Source organism: Crinia signifera, chromosome 2 (assembly GCF_055691185.1).
Source record: "Crinia signifera chromosome 2, ASM5569118v1, whole genome shotgun sequence".
Taxonomy (NCBI): Eukaryota; Metazoa; Chordata; class Amphibia; order Anura; family Myobatrachidae; genus Crinia; species Crinia signifera.
In genome coordinates, this window is record NC_139218.1 from 321881298 (window position 1) to 321906660 (window position 25363).

The 25363-nt window shown below is 45.8% G+C and overlaps 1 protein-coding gene across 1 annotated transcript in view; it reads right to left on the reverse strand.

The window, feature by feature from the left end:
• Positions 1–25363, reverse strand: part of DGKA (diacylglycerol kinase alpha) — a 155086-nt gene that overhangs the window by 97055 nt on the left and 32668 nt on the right. The window contains exon 2 of the mRNA XM_083169190.1: positions 9078–9193. The gene's annotated coding sequence lies outside the window, so the exon portion shown is untranslated. The remainder of the gene's footprint in view (positions 1–9077; positions 9194–25363) is intronic.

A 25363-nucleotide genomic window follows, 5' to 3' on the forward strand; every position in this document is an offset into this window, starting at 1 on the left:
ATCATAACATGCTCAGCTTTGTGAGCCTGGAATATTGACAGAGCAAAGTAGGTTCACTGTAGGTTTGCGCGTGGTATAAGAGCTCTGTGATAGAATCAACAGGCAGATTTTTACACCTGCTAAGAGGACATGTAAGCTCTGTGCACACAGGCAAACACAGCACATTAGTGACCCATGAATAAATCCACTCACAACAGCATGGTTTGGGAAAGATACTTTCAGACTAAAGGAGCACGGAACTTGAATCTATGTAGAGGTAAATGTAATAGCCTGTGTGGGATGTGGGTAACATTCTGGTGGTTAGGATGCCGGTGTTCAATATTCCAATGTTGTCATCCCAAATGTCGTCAGATGCTGGAACCTCGAACAGGATCAGGATGCTGATGCCAAAATACCGGCAGCTGGCATCCAGACTGGAGAGTATACAGGGCGGGCTAGCATGCTGCCAGAGAGGGGGGTGGGGAGGGAGGTTTAGCCACTAGTGAGGGAACAGGGTTAGGCTGCAGGTAGGAGAAGGTTAGGGATAGGCCGCAGGACAGGGGTTAGGGGTTTGGTTTAGGCACTAGAACAGTGGGTTATTGTTAGGCTGTGGGTCGGGGGGGGGGGGGGTAAGGTTTCGGTGCAGGGTACAGTGGTTAGATTTAGGCACTAGTTGGAGGGTTAGGGTCAGGCTGCTGCAAGGTTAAGGAGTAGGTAGAGAGTGTTAGTTTATATACGGAGCACCTGTCTGGAATCTCCATATCCGGATGCCATGGTCCGTTTGATGGATTGTATGTATCCTGCCTGTACAACACAGGCATTGAGAAGTTTGTCTGATGTTTTTAAAGGGGGAAATGAAAACATTTCTCAGACTTGCCAGAAACTCGCCAATGCCTGTATTGTGGAGGCTACTACATTTATTCCATAGGCTCTGTTTTCATATAACACTACCCTCATATGCATGGGGTTCATGCTTGTCAACAAGAAGAACCCAAAGTGGTCATACAGATCTGTCCTCACACATCATTTCTGCAATCATGCCACCCCCCCCCCCCCCCCCCCCTCAATCAGAGGTGTAACTCTGGGAGAAATGGAGTTATCTGCAGCCAGGCTCCTGCTCCCAAGGGGGGCACCTTGCCTCACTGGCAAATTTGAATAAAATAATTTGTCGTTATCGCTTTTGTGGCTGACTCCCCTCCTCGCAGAACAATACAAGTCACGCTCTCTTTATTCTAACTATAATAATAAGTGTCTCACCTGTATATATGAAGTTACTACACTACATAGCCCTGCCTAATAGTAATGGTTTTGAACTAACAATTATACATGGTCACAATCTGCATACTTCCTGCGTAGGAACAAAAGGCTTTACCAGCTGAACAGGACCCGCTTGGCTGCTATGTGTGGCCTAGCATGTAGCATTGGGCCGAAGGGGTGTGGTATGGGGCTCCGACAGTGGGGATCCTGACAGTCAGTATCCTGATGTCGGTATCCCGACTGCCGGTTCTCCGACAGGGGGGCGAGCGCAAAGAAGCAACTTGCGGGCAAGCTGCGCTCGCCATGCTGCGGGCTACCCTACGCTTGCCACAGGTTCTATTCTCCCTCTATGGGGGTCGTGGACCCCCACGTGTGAGAATAGCCCCTGAGAGTTAGGATCCCAACGTCGGGATTGTGACTGTCGGGATCCCCAATGTCGGAGCATCATCCGGCACACGGCCGAAGGAAGGTTAGGGTTAGGCTGCGGGAAGGAAGTTAGGGTGCAACACTTAGGAGGGGGTTTAGGTTTAGGCTATGGGGGGGTTTAGGTGGCAGGGTACGGAAGGGGGGGGGGGGGTTATGCACTAGCAGGGAGGGTTGGGCTGTGGCAAGGGAGAGTAATTATACTTACCTGACTCCTGTCTGGATTCCCGGTTTCGGTATGTATCCCCTTTGGTACTGTGCACAACCAGTCTCAAGAATTTTAGAGGGTGTTATGCTGTACAACTTGTAGTTGACACTCATTGACCTACATAGCAAAGTAGCTATTTGCTTTCATTTCTGTTAATTACAGCAGAGATGTTTCCTATTTCAAATCTCTGCTGTAATGAACATAAATTAACATAATAGGCTGTTTGTGTAAAAGGCATAGATTAGACATTAGCCTTCCTTTCTTTCTTCCAGTTCAAGCTTGTGCCTCACACTCACCAATTCAAATTCATGTTAATGATAGTTTACATGCACTTAATAGGACTCAACATATATATTTATGCCCTTATAGAATTTGTCATATAAATCTTGAGAGGAAAACAATTACCACAACAAAAATGTGGTTAAACTGTCGCTGCCATGCAATGAACTTTAGATTTTCCACACGTCATACATACAAAAGAAATGTTAGCAAATGGTTCCCCATCTGTGAGTAATAAATATCTACACGATGGGTGTACCCAGCCATATAGGCGTCGGCGGGTGCATAAACACTTGTACACATTAGACGAGAAAGCAAAGAATATCATTCAGAAGGGATGTCGATTATTAGAGACAGTAGGTCTACTCCGGTACTTGTGTACAATCACGGCTCCCACAATGTCCATCGCATAGTAAAAAAAATCGCATCACATGCGATCGCATGCGATTTTTAACAGAAATGCATCCAAATGCATTGAAATTAGTATCAAACATGTTCAATGGCCCCCAAATGTCATTTTTCAGGCTGTACCACCCCCACTATCAACGCAAACCCGAAGGGTGGCGAGCCCGCGAGGGGCGACGGTACGCATCCTACGACCTTTTCATACCCCCACTATCCACGTCGGCGTGGAGTTAAGAATAGAAAGTGTGGAGAGCGCAGCGAGCCACCGAGCCCCGCGAGGGGACGCGGATACCTTCACAGGTATCCGCGTCCCCTCGCGGGCTTCACAGGTGTCCGCGTCCCCTCGCCACGCTTCGGGCTTGGTGGCTCGCGCAACTCCACGCCGACGTGGATAGTGGGGGTATGAAAAGGTCGTAGGACGCGTACCGCCGCCCCTCGCGGGCCCGCTGCGCTCGCCACGCTTCGGGTTCACGTTGATAGTGGGGGTGGTACAGCCTGAAAAATGGCATTTGGGGGCCATTGAACAGGTTTGATACTAATTTCAATGCATTTGGATGCATTTCTGTTAAAAATCGCATGCGATCAAATAGCATGTGATGCGGCGATGCGATCGCATGCGATTTTTTAAAATGCCTAAAAACGGCAAAAATCGCATGCCATCGCATGCCATTACATATGGCATGCGATGGGAGCTGTGAAAGTACACAAGTACCTCTACCCCAAAAGGTCGACATGAAATCGCATCACTTTTGTAGTACATGCGATGCGATGTCCATTTGGTAACTATAAACGTAAAAAAAAACTTGCAAAAATCGCATCGCAACAGTACAGTAGTGTACATCGCATCGCATCCCCTACAAGTGCCAAAATCACGCAGCGCGTTAAAATCAAAACGTGTATGGGCACCTTTAGCCAATCAGCTCCTAACTGCAATGTTACAGGCTGTGTTTGAAAAATGGCTGATTGGTTGGTAATTGATCGTCCACTTTATCACATTTCAAGGTTTAGTACATCTGGCTTAAAATGAGCAACATGGAATTGCTTACCAGTATGTGTAGTATAACATAGGGATTCATAGATCCACTGTCAATGGTAATTACTGTACCCGATTGTGTACCTCCTGTGGAATGCAACGTGACTAGTTCACAAGAGAAAAAAGTCCTTAGTAACGTTGTCTGGCAACAAGAATATAAATGTTTCAATTTTATGGACAGAAATTACAGTGGAACACATTCCTCTCATGTCTGCATTACTGCATACATACTTTTGGAAAATGTAATGAACACAAAGTAAAGTGGTTTTCCTACTTCAGATGATTTAATGACTTGTACAAGTTTTATTTTGTTGCTATATATAATAGCATCAGATAGAGTTCATTACATTCATTGCCCAGACATGCTGAGCCCAATGGCCTGAGAACAACTGTATCCAGGAACCATGACTGTGTTGATCACATGGTATAGGAAACATGCACTCCTGCTGATATAAAGGTCTAGCATAATTACCACCAACATTTTTAAATCATTTCAGTGGACACTTTAATACGCTCACACTCGTGGTATTGTCTTGGGGCTCTGTGGAATTTGACATTTTAGCGCCACAGAAATCATTGCATGTAATATATTAAGTTATATATCCTAACAAATAACAGATGCTAGAGATTGTGACTAACGTAAAAAAAAGATCCATCTTATTGTTTGAGAGGGATGGTGTGGATTCCGGGGTAATATTTTAAGCCATGCATTGTCATTGGAAATTAGGGACAGTCGCCAGCTATGCTTAGAGACACATCTACAAGTGCTAGACAGGCTGGTGGCATTAACTAATTATGAGTGGCATAGCTACAATAAAAAGATCTTCACCAGCGGATGCCAAAAATGTGGGTACCAGGCTGCTATTAGTGTTTAATGATCAGTGCAGAAGAAACACGATTATCTGAACTAACTCACCTCATTGTTCACATAAACAAAACACCTGGAAGCAACAGAACCACTCAGCTACTGAGTACTTGTACTCAGTAGCTGATACAGTACAATACAGTACAGTATACTTGTACTGTATTTTTGTTATTTATTCAATGTTATGCCAAGTTTTGTCTCCCTGTATTGTTCCTTTGTACGGCGCTGCGAAACACTTGTGGCGCCTTATAAATAAAATTATAATAATAATAATAATAGCTAGAGTACCCTGATCTATTTGAGGTGTAACACTGGTACACCTGTGTGCGACTGAGTCTGTGTACTGTGCTGCCATATTGCGGCCACAGCTTTTCTCACACCAAGTTCCGTTGTGCTTCATCTGTGACTTTGTACATGTTTAAAACGAATGCCTGTGTGATTCATTTTGCCGTCCAGCACCTCTAGTATCTAAAATATGATGCGCTACACCTCCTAGAGTGACACAGAAGCACCGGGCATCTTGCACTGTATGGCTTACAGACCCCAGGGGTATAAGGTCCCATCTGTATCTATCCACTACGGTGCTGTAGGTAGACTCAGATAGCACGGGTTAAATCTGAAAGAACATAGCTTGGCTTGTAGTCTCTGAGTGGGCTGCCAAGGAAACAGCACATTGTGCTGGGAATTATTCCTCAATTGGAACAGTGAGGCTGGAGGGAAGCTGTGTATTTTCCTTAGAGGGAACAGTCTTAATGATAAAACACTTTGTACTTTTCCTTCAATCCTATAAAAAGACCTGCAAAACGCTGCTTTTCCTTATTTAGGAAAATGATCTGCTGAATGTAACAGTGGGGATAACCCATCACTTATGATGCAGACAGATACAGGCACGGTGATTCCCCAAGAAACCTAGGCATACTGTGGACAAGCAGCAGCGAATGCATTAGTTCAGTTGAGTGATGACCTGTGATGGTCAATGCTGTAAAACTGTTATTCTACATTTATGTGATAGTTTTGTTATTGCTGACAAACAATACTTCACAATGTAACAGGCTAGATAAAATGTGTGTCTTTGTTTTTGGCCATATCATGCAAAGCAAGATTCCGGGCAATCTATGTGGAGACCACATTCTGGTCTGTGGTGATAGGGCTGTGAAAGTGTCTCTCATTCAGAAATACATCTGATGCATACTTGCCTACATTTTGTTAGTTCCTTTTCTGGAGAAGAGATGCAGAGACTGCACGTTGGGGGGCGGGAACAAAGCTGACATCGCTAAGTCCTGCCCCCATTTCTTCCAAATGCTGTGATTTGCTGGTCTACTGAGAGGGGAAGGGACTAAAATAATGTGAATTTAGGTGATTTGCATCCTCTTAGCCCCTCCCTAAAGAGCCGCAATTCTGGCATTTGTCTCAGCAGTGAAGGGGGGCTCCGAGGAGTATGAAGTATTGTTGGCTAAATAGCTGCTCATTTTTGTGTTTTTTGTGTGTACAGGGCGATATATCACTAGGAGCGCGCTGCCGCAACCAGCCCTTAATGGTCGCTGACGTGTCAGTCAAAACTGAATGGTGCATGGTGCGATATGGTCGCTGAGCGATATATATCGCTGAGCCATAATAATCGAAAATCGCTCAGCGACCATATTGCACCGTGCACACACCTTTAGTCAGCATTAGCAATGCTATCACCCCTGGTGTTTGCACAGTGGGAGCAGGAAAGCACACACAGATATACACCACAATAATGAAACAGACCAGAAGTAGAAGACTGGGAACAGGGGATAAGTACTGGATGGATAGAGAAATGGGCAGGGCAGAGAGGCTAGGTTTCTATATAAGCATACTAACACAGTACTTATGCCGCTGTTAAGGATTGTCCATGATTGTGATCCATTAAGTAATTTTGTTCCATAGCATGGTGTGACTAGAAAGGTTGAGCAAGGATGCAAGTTGTATGTGGATGCATCTGCAGTTTAACTCAGGTATTTAAATGGTACATCCTTGTTCAATTATGCCCCTTTCAGACCACACTTTAAAAACGGTATATTGCCGTTTTTTTACCGTTTTAAAACGGTAATGTGTGCGGTCTGAAAGGTGCAGGACCACTTAACCGGTTAGAAAAAAAACGTTTTTTCTAACCGGTTAAAATGCAGGGTTCTACCCGTTTCAGAACCGGTATTTTAGGCTCAAAATCGGTTCTGAAACGGTATTTAGGACCCAGCCAATGAGCTGGGTCCTAAATTCAGCACAGTGAATACTTAATGAGCGCTCATTAAGTATTCACAGCACTTTAGCCCCCCCCGCGCGCGTGTCGACACCCCCCGCGCGTGTCGACGCCCCCCCCCCCCGTGTCGACTTACCCCGTGCCGGTATCTCCGTTGTGGTTCCCGGCACTGCAGCTCAGTATGCTGGGAAAGCACTTATGAAAAAAGTGTCTTTCAGAAAATGGCTGCCCCCATACGAAAGACAGTTTTTTTAAACTGGGTTTCCTATGGGGCAGCCATTTTCTGGAAGACACTTTTTTCATAAGTGCTTTCCGAGCATACTGAGCTGCAGTGCCGGGATCCACAACGGAGGTACCGGCACGGGGTAAGTCAACACGGGGGGGGGGGGGGGGGGGGGGGGGCGACACGCGGGGGGGTCGACACGTGCGGGGGGCGTCGACATGCGCGGGGGGCGTCGACACGCTCTCGGTCGACACGCGCGAGGGGGGGGGAGCTGCACGGAGGGGAGGGCTGAAGGCTGCACTGGCTTTGACCCTGTATTTGGAAAGTTTCCAAAAACGGGTCTGCCAGTGTCAAAAAATCGGCACTTAAACGGTAATATACCGTTTAAGTGCTGCGGTGTGAAAGGGGTTTTATCTGGCAGACCCGTTTTTGGAAACGTTTCCAAATACAGGGTCAAAGCCAGATATGCGGTCTGAAAGCAGGTTTCCCTCTAGGTTGAGCTGCACAGGAGAGGTTCCAGTAAAACTATTACTGTACTTTTTACTTCAGTACTTGGTTATGCAGAAGGGTATGCTTTGATCAACAGTGATTTTTCAGTGAGTGTTTGAAGCTTTGTAAGGTCAGGGAGTAAGGGTGCTCATTCCGGTTAAGGGGGGGAGCCTGGGCAAAATTTTGGATCTGTGCATGGGATGCAGTGATCAGGATAGATGAGAGGCAATTATTATTGGCTGACTGGAGAGGGTGGTAGACAGTGTGTAGGGAAATGAGGTTGGAGATGTAGGCAGCAGTGTAGTTACACAGGGGGGCCTTGTATGTAAGGGTGAAGAGTTTGACAAGGATTCTGCAGGAGAATGGGAGTCAGTGCAGAATTTCTTGAATGAGCTGCCAGGAGTGGAGCAGCAGGAGAGAAAGAGAAGTCTAGCTGCAGAAATGAGGACAGACTAGAGGGGAGTGAGCTGGTAAAGTGGGAGGCAGTTGAGCAGACTGTTGCAGTAGTGGAGCCATGAGATAATGTCAAAGGAAATGGACCATGCATTACCAATACACAAGCATCGGTGAAGAAGGACTTAAAAACTAATGAAAATGCCAGGAACTGAATACAAAAGGATCGAAAACGGCGCATTCATCTGGCCAGCCGATAAAACGCCCTCGCCCATCTCTCATCTCATCGTCGCCCAACTCCGGGCTGCACATAAGATTTATCAAAACTTCAACCTCACAACTCAATCCGATGCGGGGTCGGACCGGACGTCAAATACATGAGATTTGATCTGATTTATCGGCCAGATCCGTCAGAATCGGGTCAAATTGGACGAAATCTGACTAATGAATAGGGGCCTTAACTATAAATATTTATTGTCTACAATAAGGAGAAAATACAACAGTGTGTTCTTTAAAAGTAAGATTTGTTTTTGTATAAATAAGATTATAATCCTTATAAATAATTGTCATGTGTTTCTTTTTCTTCTTATTTTGTATGCAAAGAAAAGTGTTGCATTGTCTAAAACAAACAGTGCAGCCAGAAACAGTCAGCCAGCAAAACATAGTACATACCTGATGACCAATTCAGTAGAGGAAAATAACATAAGATTTAGGCACTTTGGAGGTCATTCTGGTACACACGCAAAGCTGCAAAATTCACAGCTTTGTGTCTGCTTTAAACTCCGCCCGCACGACTGCCCACCCCGCACGCATCGCGAATGTCTCTGCACGCATGCGAATGGATGTTTTGCATAAAACATTCATTGGCAGCTTGTGTGCTGGAATGAGATGATTCGATGGTCGCGGACCATTGAATGATTTCTACAGATGTCAGCTGCCTGCCACCTGCACCATCCCTGAATTACCATGGGAAAGCCCATGAAACACTGGGCGTTCCCATGGGCCCAGCCCCTCACCGACGCCCCATGCGAATGGATCGGCGACTTTGCAATTCTCCAAGCCCATTCGCCCAGGGACCCTGCACATGCGCATAAATAAATCTGCGCATGCACAGACTGAAAATATCACTCCCCCATGTGAACGTGCGGGGGGAGCGATTCATTCAAAATTACCTCCTTTATGAGCTAAAGTGGCTACAAATCCACATTCCAAAAGAAACAGTGACCAGATGGTTAATGACAAAAAGTTTAAAGAATAAAGCATTCCATGTCAGTTTTTTACTGTAATTTTGTTTTGACATACCTGGTTTGTTATCTATGAATCTTGAAGTAGGTCACTCTGGCTTTTGCCATGCCTCAGATAATTTGCCAGTAAGTCATGTCCCAATCTCTTCTTATGTAAGGGAAAATATAGATAGTCTAGAAAGAACAAAGGATTTATTCAGTTGAGCATGCAGGCTGCACGAAGGAAATTAGGTCAATAAGCTGTCTTTTCACATCAGAAGCCGGTTTGGTTACAAAACTGACTCTTCTAACAGAAAAATAAATAGATCTTTAAGAGGATATATATAAATATTTAATTTTATTTAGTTGGTTGGTACAGTCTAATACATTGATGTTAATTAGTCATTTGATGAAATGAAAGGTTTCTGGCTTGATTTATGGTTGTCTCAAAATGCCAAAAATATCAAAAAGGTAAAATTGAGGAAAAACACCACAAAGCCACTATATAACTACAATATAAAGCATAGATGGAAAACCCACCAAAAACATAAAGATGTGCCAATGTCTCACATCATACACCAAGACTATCGAAGCACAGGAAGGCATCCTGATGATAAGTCGACAGTGAATACGTTAACACCATTGACGCACATTGGGCCTGATTCTAATTTGCTCGGTCCCTTGCATGGGGGACCAAGGTTTTCCTAATGCACGCGCGCATTTCTTTGCATGTGCATGGCGAACTACAAGTTCGCCATCCCGTTCACACCCACCAGTGCAGGCAGGGGGCGTGGGCAGTGGCGGGTGGATGCACCCATGAGAATGCCCACCGTTTCATGGGTGTTCCCATGAAAACACTGGGCGTTCCCAAGGAAATTTGGCAGTGACATGGCTGCCGGGGGGCGGGCAGCTGACATCACCGGGTGTCAGCTGCCCGTCCTGTTCCTGTACAGGGCGCACGCAAACCTAAGGCACCTGAGAGTGCCTTAGCTTTGCGTGCACGCTCCAATCCTTTCAATGGTCGTGACCATCGAATGATTTGATCCCCGCACCCAAGGCTGCGAATGGATATTTTTGCAAAACATCCATTCGTAGCCATGCAGGGAACATGGTGAGCGAGGAGGGGGGCGGACGGCTGGATGAGCGGCGGGTGGTGTTAAAATCACACGCAGCTCATGAAAGGGTACAAAAGGTCAACATGCATTAAGGTCGACAGGTAATTTTATTTACTATCCACGTGGACTATGACTGGGAATTGTAAACTGTGGCGAGTGCAGCGGCACTGATTGAAGTCATATATATGATGAAACATACAAAACACCCCAAAAAATTGTGCATTCCCATGGAAATTTGGCAGTGACGCGGCTGCCGGGGACATCACCGGATCTCAGCTGCCCGCCCTGTTCCCGAACAGGCCGCACGCAAAACGAAGGCAAGTGAGAGTGCCTTAGTTTTGCATGTAGCCATATCATATATGGTGAAACATACAAAACAACAGCCCCCCCCCCCCCCCCCCCCCAAAAAAAAACAAAAAAAATCAAACTACAACTTGTGTCAACCTTTTGAACCTGTTGACCTTACCCACTATCTACCTTTTACCAGTCAGCCTGACTGTCACTGTAGATCTTCTATACAACACACGGCTCAGTGACCTGGTTAGATTCTCATTATTAATGAGCATAAAGCTGGGAACCCACTACTAGATATATCTGCAAATCGATTGATCTGCAGATATATCTACAGATGGATCCATTGGGACTGACATTACAACTGGGCGGAGCATTTAAATGCATTGAGTTGTCAATTACTAGCGGCTCCTACAACATTGGTACGGTCGGCCGACGGATTGGCCATACACACAGAACGATGCACATTGTTGCACAGCCCAGCAATATATCTGTGAAAAACACCATTCACAGATATATCAATGGTACACACAGCCAATTGTTCATTGATAGATCAGCCATTCAATCAGAGTAGAAACTAAATGCTTCCAGCTGAAAGCCACTTTGTTGTAGTGATAGCCATACCAGTGTCCCCTGAAGTGATTTCATACAACCTGGAACAGCCAGTTTCATGGAAAAATGTACAGGGATAGAATTTAAATTTTAAGGTGAAATAAGTTGGCATCTTTGTAAGATATAAACTATTGACCTGTATTAAAATTAATCACCAGCTATTGTAGTAAAAATGTCTGCAGATCAGATATTTGATGAGAGGAATGTAGGTTGTGCATCATCTTGGTACAAAATAAGTCTTCACTTGGGAAGATATGTCAAAAACAACTGAAGAGGCTTACTGCCTCTAGTACTATTGGCAATATTGTAGATGAGGACAATGATCTGACAAAGATGAGAAACCAACAAGAACATAATAAATAAATGGGGAATAAACAAAGTAAAAAAAATTGATGGGGTGCTCTATCACGTAATGCAAATCATAGAAAATGATGCATATGTGCCGTTATGTATTAAATTATATTATGTGATGCGCTTAATAAATGACCATCAATTGGATGCACTTTTCTAACACAAACCTCTATTTATTAATCTGCAGCTTAGGTAAATTCACATAATGGCCCTTATTCAGATTTGATCGCAGTACAAATTTGTTCTCAGAATGGGCAAAACCATGCTGCACTGCCGGTGGGGCAGATGTAACATGTATAGAGAGAATTAGATTTGTGGGAGTTATTTTGTTTCTGTGCATGGTAAATACTGGCTACTTTATTTTTACACTGCAATTTAGATTTGAGTTTCAATGCACTCCACCCAAATCTAACGCTCTCTGCACATGTTACATCTGCCCCACCTGCAGTGCACATGCTTTTGCCCATTTTGAGAACAAATTTGTACCGTGATCAGATCAGAATAAGGGCCAATATCGGATTGTTTTAAAATTTGAAATCACACGCTGGTATGTGGACCACAAACTACAAAAGTTTTTGTGATAAATGGAAAAAGAATATCTAACACAACGCTTGGCAACTCTATCAATGCGGTCATGATGTAGTCGAATGGTAATAATTATATTAAATTACATGTGTTTTTATTTTTATTGGCTCGGAGAATCAGATGACATCCAGTCAGCAGTAGTCAGCAATTCTGCCGGCAAAACTGGAACTGGCTTATTTGCAGACAAGTACAACACAGATCACATTACTTCCTTATGTGGGTACACATGTTCCTTACTGTAAACTTTTTATAATGAAGTACATTTTGTTGAGAAAATCTAAATGAATAAGCTAAGAAGGACACACAAATGTTAAGCCTTTCTACACAATGTGCAATGCTTATTTTGTGACTAATTAGGGCTGCCAGTCCCGGGGGAATTTTTTTCAATCCCAGAATTCGGGATTGAAAAATGCCCAATCCAGGGATTCCCAGGATCCCAGGATTGGCTTCCCTAATAAAAAAAAGCAAAAAAAAAATGCCCTGCATTATCTTTATGGGGAGCATTGGAAAAGGATATATCCAAGAGAGGATATATAGAAGTCTCCCTAGGTGGGGCACAAGCCTTCTGGTATAATAAAGAGTTTAAAAGTAACTTTTAATAAATATATATTAATAGTTCCTCAGATAGATGAGGAATGTAATGCAAACAACAAAGAACATTTAAATAGACACAACACAACAAAGACAAGAAAAACACATAATGATAGATCAATTCAGGTTCGGTACAAAAGAAAGCAGTGAAATATAAGGGCTTTCTAAAATATGCTGTACCACAGGAAATTCAAATATAGTATTTCTTTATTTATGTGATGGAAAGTTGGTAGTACAAGGAATATATTTTAAATAATAATGGTAAGTTCCCTGTTAACTATTGTTCTGTCTTAAATAGACAAACGTCTTGAGTTCTTTTCACTATAGCAGGTATGGAAGTAGCAAAAAAGTTGCAATTTATACACAGATAGATGCATACAATGTAACAGTTTGTATGGCTTGGGATATGACTGTAGTGTAACACATAAGTCTCACTGGTTGGTACTTTCTGTTATATGCATATGATATAGCTTGCAAAGATTGATAGATACTTGAGCTGGATAGACACCCTGAGTGGCTGCTGCCTACGCATGTAACCTAAATGGTTTAGTGGATGTGTAGTTGAGCGGACTCTGGGTGCATAACAAGTATGGGAATTTAAAGAAAAAGACAGGTTTCTGCTGTTGCCATGGGTAACCACCCTGGCTCTGGTGTTCACAACAGAGCAGAGTCAATGGTGGTGTCCGTGGGAATGAGAGAACCCTAGAGCATAAAAGATGATAGATAATGCAATTGAATAGATAAAAAGGGGGGTTCACTAGATCTCCCAGTAAGATGCTGCTGTCCACTGTGTATAAGAGGGAGAATTTCTCCTATAGTGAACAGTGGATGAGCGATAATACCTAAATAGTGTCACCTCTGAAGGAACAAAATGTAGCCCCACTAATGATAATTAGCGCATCCCTGTATTACTCCTGTTGTCTAAATGACATTGCAGGAAAACACATATGTCCGTATCCCGGGATATCACTAGGGGTTAGGGGCAAATTAAATTAAATATGAGTAGTTTTTTCAGAAAAGCCAGGTGTATAATAGCAGTGAAAAGGATAATAGCTGGTGTTGGAATACACTAAGCAATATGCAGATATTTATTTATAAACAGCTGTGAAAAAACAAGTGTAAACCGCAGTATATTACAGCTGACTTACGGACCGGGAGCAGCGGGTTCAAATGCTGAAGCTACCTCAGACCAGCTTCAGAGTAGTCAGTGATAGGGTGGTATCAAGAAGTGCTGTGGGCAAAAGACCAGGGTCTCCAGCGTATCTTCTAATAGTTGTGGACGTCGGCAGCAGCCGGGTCAGTTCCACGCAGGGTGTAGGAGATAGTCGCAAGTGTATCCCGGCAGTCTAGCAGTGGTGCGGGGACTCAGACAGAAAGCGGCAGACTGTTTGACAGACAAGGGCTCCCGCTTGTGCACAGCGAGAGTCAGTTATTCCACAACGTACGTTTCACCATAGGCTTTCTCAATTGGAATACTTTATGGGGAGCAGCCAGGATCTGTGTGGCCGGCTAGCTGGGAACCCGGCGCCGAGGAGCTGGGAGCTGGACCACCGACTGGGTAGCTGGAGGCATGCAGTGCAGCTGTGGGCGGGCAGCGCAGCTGTGCAGCCTGCGCAGTGTGACCTCTGACCAGCACAGTGCGCAGTGCTGCAGGCCAGGCATCAGGACCAGCTGGGCAGCATCTGAGCGAGTGCTTAGACGCTGCCCGGCATTAGACTGCGCATGCGCAGTTTAATCCCAAAATCCCAGGATTGGAAGCTCTGATTCCGGGATTGAAATCCCGGCATTTTGGGGGCCAAATCCCGTGATCCCACCGATCCCGGGATTGACCACCCTATGACTAATAACTGAATTGATCTCTGCACTTCTTTAGCCATAGCCAGATTAAGGGGGGACGCAGGGAATACTTTACCTCGGGCCCCCTCGGTCAGGAGGTCACCTGACCAGAGCACAGTGACATAACAAGCTCTACTGTTTCCTATCACAGTGTATAAGTAGAACAGTGAATTCTGCATGTGACAAGATCAATTTTATTTTTATATGTTTTCATCTACAAGAAAACTTTATAAAACTAGTTGTTTCTTAATTAAGTGGATCTATACATAGTACCCAGACATTATTAACTATACTGTAGTGGTTTCAATTTAATATACACAATCCAAACCTCTCAATATGACCTACACCACTTTCAGACATGCAACCCAACAGTTACCCAGATCATTTTGCCGGGTGCAGTCTGACTCTCTTCCATACTCATAAAGATGGAGAATTTCATCCGGCACTGTTTCTATTCCTTGGTGACCTTTATAAATAAATTTTTGATTTTTGGAGAGAAGTGCTCATCCAACGATGTTTATTCAGGTCGCCCCCTAGACAATTGCAACTGACCTTTTAGTAAGGCCCTATTTTCATATTAAAGGTTTCTCTCGGGATGGTGACCAACACGGATCTTCTTACTCCGCACCCCTTCTGATTCCCAATTATACCTCTTAGTTGAATACTTACCTTATATATATATATATATATATATATATATAGGCCCTATTTTCATAAAAAGGGTTTCTTTTCTCCTCTCAGGACACAGATAACCACCACATGGATACATCTAGATACCGCATCAAATGTTTCACGGCCCTTGAAAAAAGGCTATTACAGGCCGAAACATGTTGGTCCATGGAGAGGAGCCTTAACACGTTAGTAGTCTTACCTTTTTCCAACTGGTACTATTTCCATTCCTATCCGGATTTGGAGTGGAGGTGGTTGACTCTGGCTGTTAATGTTCTTCATTTTTTTTATTTATTTTTTTATTTTTGTACCTGATACATTGTAATTTTTGGCTGTGTTATGGATTAAAACCTTCTTTTTATGGATGGATGCCACCTAAGAATCTGTTATCCTACCTGAGAAGGAAGTGCAAAGAAACCTTTTGGTGTATATAGGGCCTCTGCTAGAGGTGAGTTATTGCCCCAATGGGGCCATGAAACATTTGATTTGGTATCTAGAAGTATACCCCAACATGTCACATACCTCATACCCAGTAGACTGAGGAAGAGCCACTGCAAACTATTCCAGAGCAATTGCGAATAATAATGGAAAGAGCAGGTAACCTTTTTTGGTACCTTGTTGAATAGGAAAGAGGTTCATTATGTAGCCATTAAATGAGGTTTTTGAAGTAGAATTTGCATATAGCAAATGGAGATTGGCAATAAAATCATCACTAAATCCAAACCTTAAGAACAGTTTGAATAAGTGAAAAAGGAGCACAGGTCAGATGCAATCTCTGAAAACCCAAAGCACACAAATGATTATTTATTCACCTGTTCTCAAGGTCTTCAACCTATCATAATCAGCAGTTAAAGCAGATACTTCTTGAAAGTAGTTCCTACTGTGTGCTCTGTGACCCTGAACTTTTAACTCAAGTCAGAATCTGGGTTAATATAGCAGCCTACTCTTGCAACTGGGACCCACAGCTTCCTTTATTGGCTGTACCACCTTCTCATTAGTAATGCCAGCGGTATCTTGGAGCTTGATCCACATATCCACATATTTTAACTGTGTCAGGAAACCTCTACTACAGCTAAAATAGTATTATTGCAGATGAAGACCCTCTTCAATAAATGAGTTACTAAACTGCAAACCATCAATGGGAACTAAAGTCGCAACCAGCTGCCCGTCCATGTATATGACCACACCTGCCCAACCATTTTTTATACATAGTATATAACTTCATAACATTACCTTTATTAGTGGCTTAGCAAAAACTGCTGTATCAAGGGACTGCATATTCCTACAGATGGATCGAGCAGCATGTTCTCCATACACACTGACAACACAAATAAGCAGGTGCATTCCACCAAGCTGTCAATTACCGGCAGCTCACGGTGCGGGTGCACGGGCGGGCAGCTGATCGCCAGTACACACAGCACGATACGCACATATATCTTTACTAATGTTATATAGAAATATCTTGCATCAACAAGCATTTAGGCATAGACACAGCGTTTGGGCAGTATGACATGCCCCCTCAATAGTGTGCCTCGCATCCAACTGTAATCTCCCTGATTCTAGATTTCAAAAGTAGGCACGCATGTCCAGGAGTAATCCTGGTCCAACATGCGCTGAGAATGGAGTTAGAGCAGCTGTGACATAGCTTGAAACCATGTTCATTTTACCCCGATTGTACCCGAGCTTTAGGTGTGAAAGGTTCATACAGGGGATCAGGGTGTGCACCAAAACAAATAATCAAGGACCTAACCACCTACAATGATAAGGAGGTAAGTGTGCTACAGAGTAGGTGACTGAAGTGGAGTAAAGGAAAGTATTTTATGTCTTGTGGAGGTGGAAGTGAGTAGTTTACTAGTAAGTAAATTGGAACAAGCCCAAAACATAATGGCTTTTTACACTGTTATTATTCACTGCACTGACCATGAGTAAAGAGCATTGTTATCTATAGTCACTATTCCTGCCAATTCAAACCTAACTTAACCGCATGACAGAAACCTGGGCATTTGCACTGCAATATACAACTGATTCCCTGCAGCATACCTGAGACGTTTTGGGGTTTTCTTTACATAAAATGGGGTAAACCTTACTACATTTTTGCGAGGTATCGCATGTCTCCTATCTTATGCGCTGCCATTGACCTGCCACAGGATCAGACAAATGGGACTGCACATTGGATCGGAATCGGAGGTTATCCACATACAATTTGACATTTTTCACAACATTTTTATGCAGTTGTTTAGATGGTACTTGTGGAGTATCACGGCTCCCACGACCTTGATCGTATGCTGATCGTATGATAAAAAAATCGCATCGCATCGCATCCGATCAAATCGCATGCGATGCGATCGTACCCGATTTTGCACTGAAATGCATCAAAATGCATTGAAATGTGTAGTAAACATGTGAAATGCCCCCAAATGCCATTTTTCATAGTGTACCACCCCCACTATCAACGTCAACCCGAAGCGTGGCGTGGCGGTACGCGTCCTACGACCTTTTCATACCCCCACTATCCACGTCGGCATGGAGTCGAGAATAGAAAGTGTGGCGAGCGCAGCGAGCAACCGAGCCCGAAGCGTGGCGAGCGCAGCGAGCCCCGCGAGGGGACGTGGATACCTTCACTGCTATACGCGTCCCCTCGCGGGCTTCACAGGTATCCGTGTCCCCTTGCAGCGCTCGCCACACTTTCTATTCTCAACTCCACGCCGACGTGGATAGTGGGGGTATGAAAAAGTCGTAGGACGCATACCGCCGCCCCTCGCTGCGCTCGCCATGCTTCGGGTTGGCGTTGATATTGGGGGTGGTACACAGTGAAAAATGACAGTTGGGGGCCAATTAACATGTTTCATACTAATTTTAATGCATTTGGATGCATTGAAGATCAAAAACGTATGCCATTGCATCGCATCGTATGCCATCGTATGGCATCCGATGCGATCGCATACAATTTTTGACCAAAAATGCTCAAAAATCGGTAAAAATCGCATCGCATCGTATACTACATATGGCATACGCTGCCATACGATGGGAGCCGTGATACTCCACAAGTACCGTTTAGATAAAGCCTGGGCGTAGGAGTGGATGGAGTAGGTTGTGGTGCATGGAGGGCAACAGCACATAATAATAAAGCAACAAATGGTCAGGTCGTTCTAAATTTGGCAATCCACATGGCTCAGCGTTTGGGGTGAGACTTCTATTCACATAAAGGGAAAAATATAATTATACCGTACCAAGACAAATATTTTCTAAAGAAGTAAAACATTAACTAAATCACAAATTATTTCAGTGCTTTATAAAATTTGCACCAAGCACATATAAAATAGCAATAATATAATCATGTAGATTTATTACAAAGTGTTGATATATTATGCAGCTTTGTGCATCGAGGGGATTGAAAAACAGAAGATATCACTGTCCCTGCCTCCATGAACTTATAGTCTAAGAGGTCCCTGTAATAAAAATTGGGGCATCTAGGCAATGGTCTGTGTCGCATGTATAAAAGATAACGCGCAGGGACATTGGTAGCGATAATCTGGCCACACTGGAGGTGTTTGTCGCATTTGGGAAAGATCCCTCTTGCATTTAGGGGGTTACTCAGACCTTATCACAGGGGTGCAATTTAGCAGAGCCCAGCAATCAGATAGGTGCCGGCCCGCCAGAGTGAATACCGCCCTGTGCAAGGCTTCAAATGGCTTCTGGAAAGGGCACCAATCAGCTATTAGCTGCAAATCCATTCGCAACTCACTCACCATCAATTGATTTCTCCGGTGTGTGCAGTATGTGTAGCCCAGAACCTACTCTGCCTGTGCGATAGAAACAGGCTGATCGAGGCCGGAGTCACAGACCTTCCCCGAAAACACCTGGGCATGTCTGTACTCTCAGAAAATGGCAGGTGTCCACCCCCATACACCGGCATCCTGTCAATCAACTTGCGAATTGCCAATTGATAATCAGCCGCCTTTCTAAATTGCAGAGCGGCCATCAGGTCTCAATTCCCCTTAGAACTTCTCCTGCTAGTATTTTTGGCATAAAGTGTTTTTTGTCATCTGAGAATGGTATAAGCCATTTGGGGTTTCATACTGTACATAGGGGTCAGACCAAGGTCCCAATGATGATAATGGGCACTGCTATTTGCAGTACTAACTAGCCTTTCACAGAAATCTATTTCGGCTCTTAGAACATAACAGCAATTCATATGCAGAAACTGCTATTTCTATCTAATTTAAAGGAAAAAGGCATGAAAAAAAAGGGCATTTAAGAGGTGTTGCGTACTGGACAGTTTATTCTCTTCACATGCCATTTACAATAAAACACTAACCATTCCAATCCTGCACAGAAAGACAGAGGCTGCTGCTCTAACTTAATTTCATGTGTAAACAGTACAATTTATACAGAGTTATGAAGTAAAGGAGGAGAAGAACAACAAGCCTACCTGGCAGCCCAAGATACTAAAACATAGGAATGCTGCAGTATTGTAGCACAAGTGGGTGTGGAGCCAGTATGGGCGACTGTAATCACCTGGAATTTATTGGCAAGCATGAAAATAGAACATCCTTGCCTAATCATAATAAATGTGTTTATGGGAACTTAGACCTTTAAGAGCGTAAGTACTGCACGCTGTATAATTTAGACACAGCATGGATCTTTGCCCAGTTTATATTTGGAAGTACATTTGGCTGCGAATCTAATTCATGAAAGGAAAAGAGGAGACTATTCAGCGGATGTTCTCAAATCAAAACTTACAGTTTCTACTGCTTCGTTACTTGCTCTTATCTTTCCGGATTATAATGACTGCTCCCCACAGAAGACACCACTGCGTTATTACAATGAGAAGTCTTGCAGTAATTATTATATAAATACATAATGTAATGATGTTCTTTTATAGCAGCTGTGGCTAGAACTCGTCCGATATGATCACTGATGACCTCTGGAACAAGGATGGCAACATTTTTCATGTCTGAGCTAAAATTATATGTTTGAGGCCCAGACACAATATCAAAAAAATATAAGATGCTGAGACACTAAATGAAATAGCTTGGAGAGGCCAAATGGCCTATATACTGCTTACTTAAAATATAAACAGTAAGCGGGATGTAATGAGGTCCGTTTTTTGTTAAAGGGGCAATTATTTACAAGGCAAATCTTTGTCTTGTAATACCCCTTTTACACCAAAAACCCTGGTCGGACCCTGGTCTTTGAATGCTGGAGTATCCAGGGTCTGACCCTGCTTTATACCCCATTTACACAGCACTTTGACCTGGGTCGGACCTGGGTCTGCACCATTTACACTGAACCTGGGTCAGCCCTGCCTTAAATAATATTTTATATATATATTTATAGAAAAATATATATATATATATAGAAATATATATATATATATATATATATATATATATATAGAAATATATAATATATAGAAATATAATATATATATATATATATATATATATATATATATATATATATATATATATCAGGGCTGACCCAGGTTAAGTGTTGTTTTTTTTTTTTTTTTTTTAAGGTGCTGGGGGTGCCGGAGGGTACCTGTCCTGCCTGCTGTGCTTGGTGTACCTGGGGGTACCGGGGTGCTGGGGGGTGCAAGGGGTGCTGAAGGTACCTGTCCTGTCTGCGGTCGGATCTCAGCGGAGAAGATGATGTGCGCCGTTGCTGTACCACCCCCCCCCCCTCCCCGGCAGACGGTCCCTGCGGCGTGCGGCGTATGGAGTGTCAGTGGCGGGGGTCCCTCTGGCGCATGGGAACTAGTACTAGTTCCTATGCGCTGGAGGGACCGCCGATACTGACACTCCATACGCCGCAGGGACCGGCTGCCGGATGCGGGGGGGGGGGGGGGGGGGGGTGATACAGCAGCGGCGCACATCATCTTCTCCGCTGAGATCCGACCGCAGGCAGGACAGGTACCCCCAGCACCCCTAGCACCCCCGTACCCCCAGCACAGCAGGCTGACAGGTACCCCCCTCTCCTCAGCAGCCGCAGGGACCCCCCTCCTCCCGCAGCAGCTGGGAACATCTTCCCCAGCGCTGCACGCTGTGGACCCGCTGCGGGTGCCTGCACCCGCAGCGGGACCATTTACACCGACATTTACACGGGTCCTATCCGTGTTCTACCCAGGTCAGGACCTGGGTAGAGGACCCGTGTAAATGGAAACGGATACCCCCCATTTACACCGCCGCGGATCCGGGTCTGACCCGCCGCTAACCCGGATTTTTCGGCGGTGTAAAAGGGGTATAAATGATTGCTCCTTTCAGGGGCGGATTGGCCATATAATTCACCGGGGAGTTTCCCGGGAGGCCGGCCACAAGTGAGGCCGATAGCTTTAGGTGGCTCCACCCAGTCATGTGTGGAGCTCCCCCAGCCGGCTAGCAATACCTGAGCTGGGCTGGCTGCCTGGCTGGGCTTCTTCAGCAGTCAGCACGATCAAGTTTGCAAAAGGGGGCGTGGCCACGGGGATCCGTGATTAGGCCACACCCCTGCCTTTTCCTGTGCCCAGCACAGAGCAGGCGCCGGACTCGGACTCCCGTTCTGGCTCCTAAGCTGTCTGCTGCTGCTGCACCACCACCTGTCACACTGACAGGCAGGAGCAGAGCTGCAGTGTGACAGTGACCATGGAGGTTCCTTCCACGTGCTGTTGAAGTTCTTCTGCTCATGGCTCCGTCCCCTCCAGCAAGCTCCGCCCCCTCACAGGTTCCGTCGCCTATCTAGCAGCCCACGGCCCCAAGAGCAAAGACAGGATGGGTAAGTTAAGGAATGTTTCTCATCCTTATTAAAAGCTTATTTTTCTTATCTTCCCCTTCTCCAGTCTCTGTACTTATTTGTGCCTTTATCCCAATATGGTCCTTACTCAGGGCGGGATTCTCTAATAACTCCAGCAGCACATCGCCGGCATTCGCAGTTTTAATAATCGCATATGCAGTAACATATGCGATTATTAACGCCAAATCGATGGGCGGCGATGTGCTGCAGGTCCCTCACCCGGCTGGGTGAGGGCTCCGTTTCCTCCTCCCTGCACCCAGAAGCTGTGCAGGGAGGACAAGATCACTGGTCCGGGCATCACAGCAGGAGGCTGCCCGGACACAGGTAAGGGGGGGTGCGTCGCGAATCGGTGGGGGGCGTGCGGGGCAGCGGGGAACGCGATGGTAAGCCCATAGGCTTCCATGGGGTTACGCCATCTAGAACTGGTGTAACCCCCCGCAGCGAAGCCCCGGCGGTGGGGCTTTGCTGCATAAGAAAATGCAGTAAAAACCCTGAAAACAGGGTTTTTACGGCATTTTTAGTTTAGTGAATCTCGCCCTCAGACCTGTTCGCTAGGCTGCGTGTAATTGCAGCTTAGCGAACAGGTCAACAGGGCCCGGCCGAACGCCCGCCCCCTCCAGCACGTGAACACTTCTCCTCGAATGAGGCCGCACGGACGAAAAATCATTCAGTGGTCACTGACCATTAAATGATTTTTTCTGCTGTTCGTAATGAAAAGTCAGCTTGGACTGACTTTTCATTTACATGCTGTTCCCTGAATTTGGGGTGGGTGCTGATGTCAAGTGATGTCAGCCGCCCGCCCCAAACAGGCATCGCCACCAGCAGCGTAACTACAGCACCGCCACCGCGGGGGGCGCTGTGCATGTGGGGGCTCCGGGGGCTGCGGTGCTATAGTTAAACCCCCCCCCCCAATCCCCCGCAGACTTACCTATCTCGCTAGTCCCGGCGGCTCCGTTCTTCTGCTGAGGACCACCACAAAATGGCCGCCCCCATATAGCACACTGTTCTTTGAAACTGTCTGCTGTATGGGGGCGGCCATTTTCTGGTGGTCCTCAGCAGAAGAATGGAGCCGCCGGGACCAGCGCGATAGGTAAGGCTGTGGGGGATTGAGGGGGGGTTTGCATGGGCGGCGGGGCAGGGGGGTAGGGGTGCTTGGCGGGGCGGCGGCGGGGGGTCTGCGTGTGTAGGGGAATGCCCATAAAATTCTGGGTGTTACCCTGCTGCCGCCCCTTTCCCACCCCTCCTGGCACTCCCAGGGTTTGCACATGTGCATATTCGTGCATGGACAAACTCTGAACACCTGGGACAGGGCTGAATTCAGCACATTACTAATGGGTCAGAATCGGTCCCTATGTGTTCAAGGTGCACTAATATTTAGTTGTTTTAATAGGTAATACTATTGTATTATTATATGTGAGCATTGTGCATAAGCGTCATTAGCCTTGTGTGCGCAAGTGGCGCTATCCATGTAGGCATTGTTTGTGTAAGAGGTGCTATTTATGTTGGCATTGTGTGTGTAAGTGAAGCTAGTCCTGTGGGCTTAGTGTGCGTAAGCACGCTAGTACTGTCAGTATTGTGTGTGTATCAACGTTAGACTTGTGGGCATAGTGTGGGGAAGCGGTGCTATTCATGTGGGCATTGTGTGCGTAGGTGGCGCTAGTCCTATGGGCCTTGTTTGCATAGGCAGTGCTAGTCCTGTGTGCATAGGTAGCGCTTGTCTTGTGGGCATTGTGTGTGTAAGCAGCTCTATTCATGTTGGCGTTGTGTGCAATAGCTGTGCCAGTCCTGAGGGAATTGTGTGCATAAGCAGCACTAGTCTCATGGGCATTGTGTGTGTAAGAAGTAATATTCATGTGGGCATTCTGTGCAAGCATCGCTCTTGTGGGCCCTCATCATGACACCACTCTTCAGGCCCCACCCCCGGCATTCCGGACTTGCACATGCGAAGTTTGCATTTTTGGTGGGTTCAGAATATCAGTGGGTGGGGCCATGGTCCACATACTATGCATAATCAGGGAATGCAATACATTCTGGGGCTTGGATGTAGTGAGCAATGACATTTTCAAATTGGCATTGTCCATAGAAGTGTATGGGCTTCTATCACTGACTGTTGTTGTAAGGGATCCAACGAATCCCTGCCAGCATCCCTGGCGGCACACGTGTCACTTAACACATGCGCAGATAGGACTCCGGGTCCAAACCCAGAAGTTCTATTATTGCAAAGGACGCAAGAGCTGCCCTTTGCCAAATTCTTCATGTATATAGCGTTATTAGACACTGTAGTGCATGCGGAGACTGGCGGATAGCATCTCAAGTTGCTTTCTGCATTCCGCCCACTGTCACTGTTGATGCGTGTGTCATCTGCAACATCCTCCATCATCTTCATCTATACATGCAGGACAACTGAGTATATTGCTTGCGAGATACAAGTTCGGAATACAGCATGGCCCCCGCTCCATTCCACTGCCGACCGTCGCATTCAGCATCAGCAAGTGTGTACACGCTATATCGGTAATAATGCACGCTGGTGCTGGTTGTTAGTGATGTCCATCTTCGTTGTCTGTACATGCAGGACGATGGAGGATATTGCTAGAGAGAGCCATTGCAGCATTGCTCACACCCCCCCCCCCCCCTGTTTATAAATGCTACTACCACACCGCTGAGTGTATATAGATACGCCCATAGATGCTAGACACTCCTGTTGGGTGGGAAAATGGGACATGACACACCCCCTCGATAGCGTGCTTTGTGCGTAAAATTCTGGTGACCTATACAATCTCCCTGAAACTACTTTTCAAATGTAGGCAAGTATGATGTAGTCAGGGGAACAGGGGGCCTGATTCAGGATTGCTCACTAAGCAGCAATCTTCTGCTGCTTAGCTAGGGTTACCACCCAATGTCCGGCAAAACAGGGGGGCACTCACAGTCCAGCAGGCCGCGGGACGCCAGTACCATCCACTGAGTCCGATGTGGGCCGCGGAGAGTCTCCCAGCTGTGTTGCTGGGGCCGCAGACAGCTCGGGCTTGCTCGGCGCTGCTGCTGAGTGTTCATGTTGATGGCAGCGACGCACAGGCAGCGTGGCTGTGTGCGACATATCCTGCCACCCATGATCAGCCTGTGCATAGCAGATGCTAGGAGCAAGGGAAATTCAAGCTTGATACAGAGTGGACCGCCGCACTTGAGGATGGCGCCATCGCCGCCCAGCTGGAGACTCAGTGGACTCATCCCTGTGCGGGAGCAGGAGGCAGCACTGCAGGCTTAGTGCAGTTTCCCCCTCATGGTCGGTGCAGGTGCGGCTGCTGGAGGAGGTCAGTGCCGGCTCTGCTGAACAGGGGGAGAGGATGGCTTCCCCTCATGGTCTGCAGCTGTGGCTGCTGGAGGAGGGAGGTACTGGCTGTGCTGTGTGGGGGAGAGGCCGGAGGCTGACATTTATGGCATCCGGGGGGAGGGTTGTTGCGCTGCGGTGTTGTGGCTGATGGCAGCTGCGGTGCTTGCCCTTTTCTGTAACTGGATGCATGGGGAGCTGTGGGCCCTAGGAACAGAA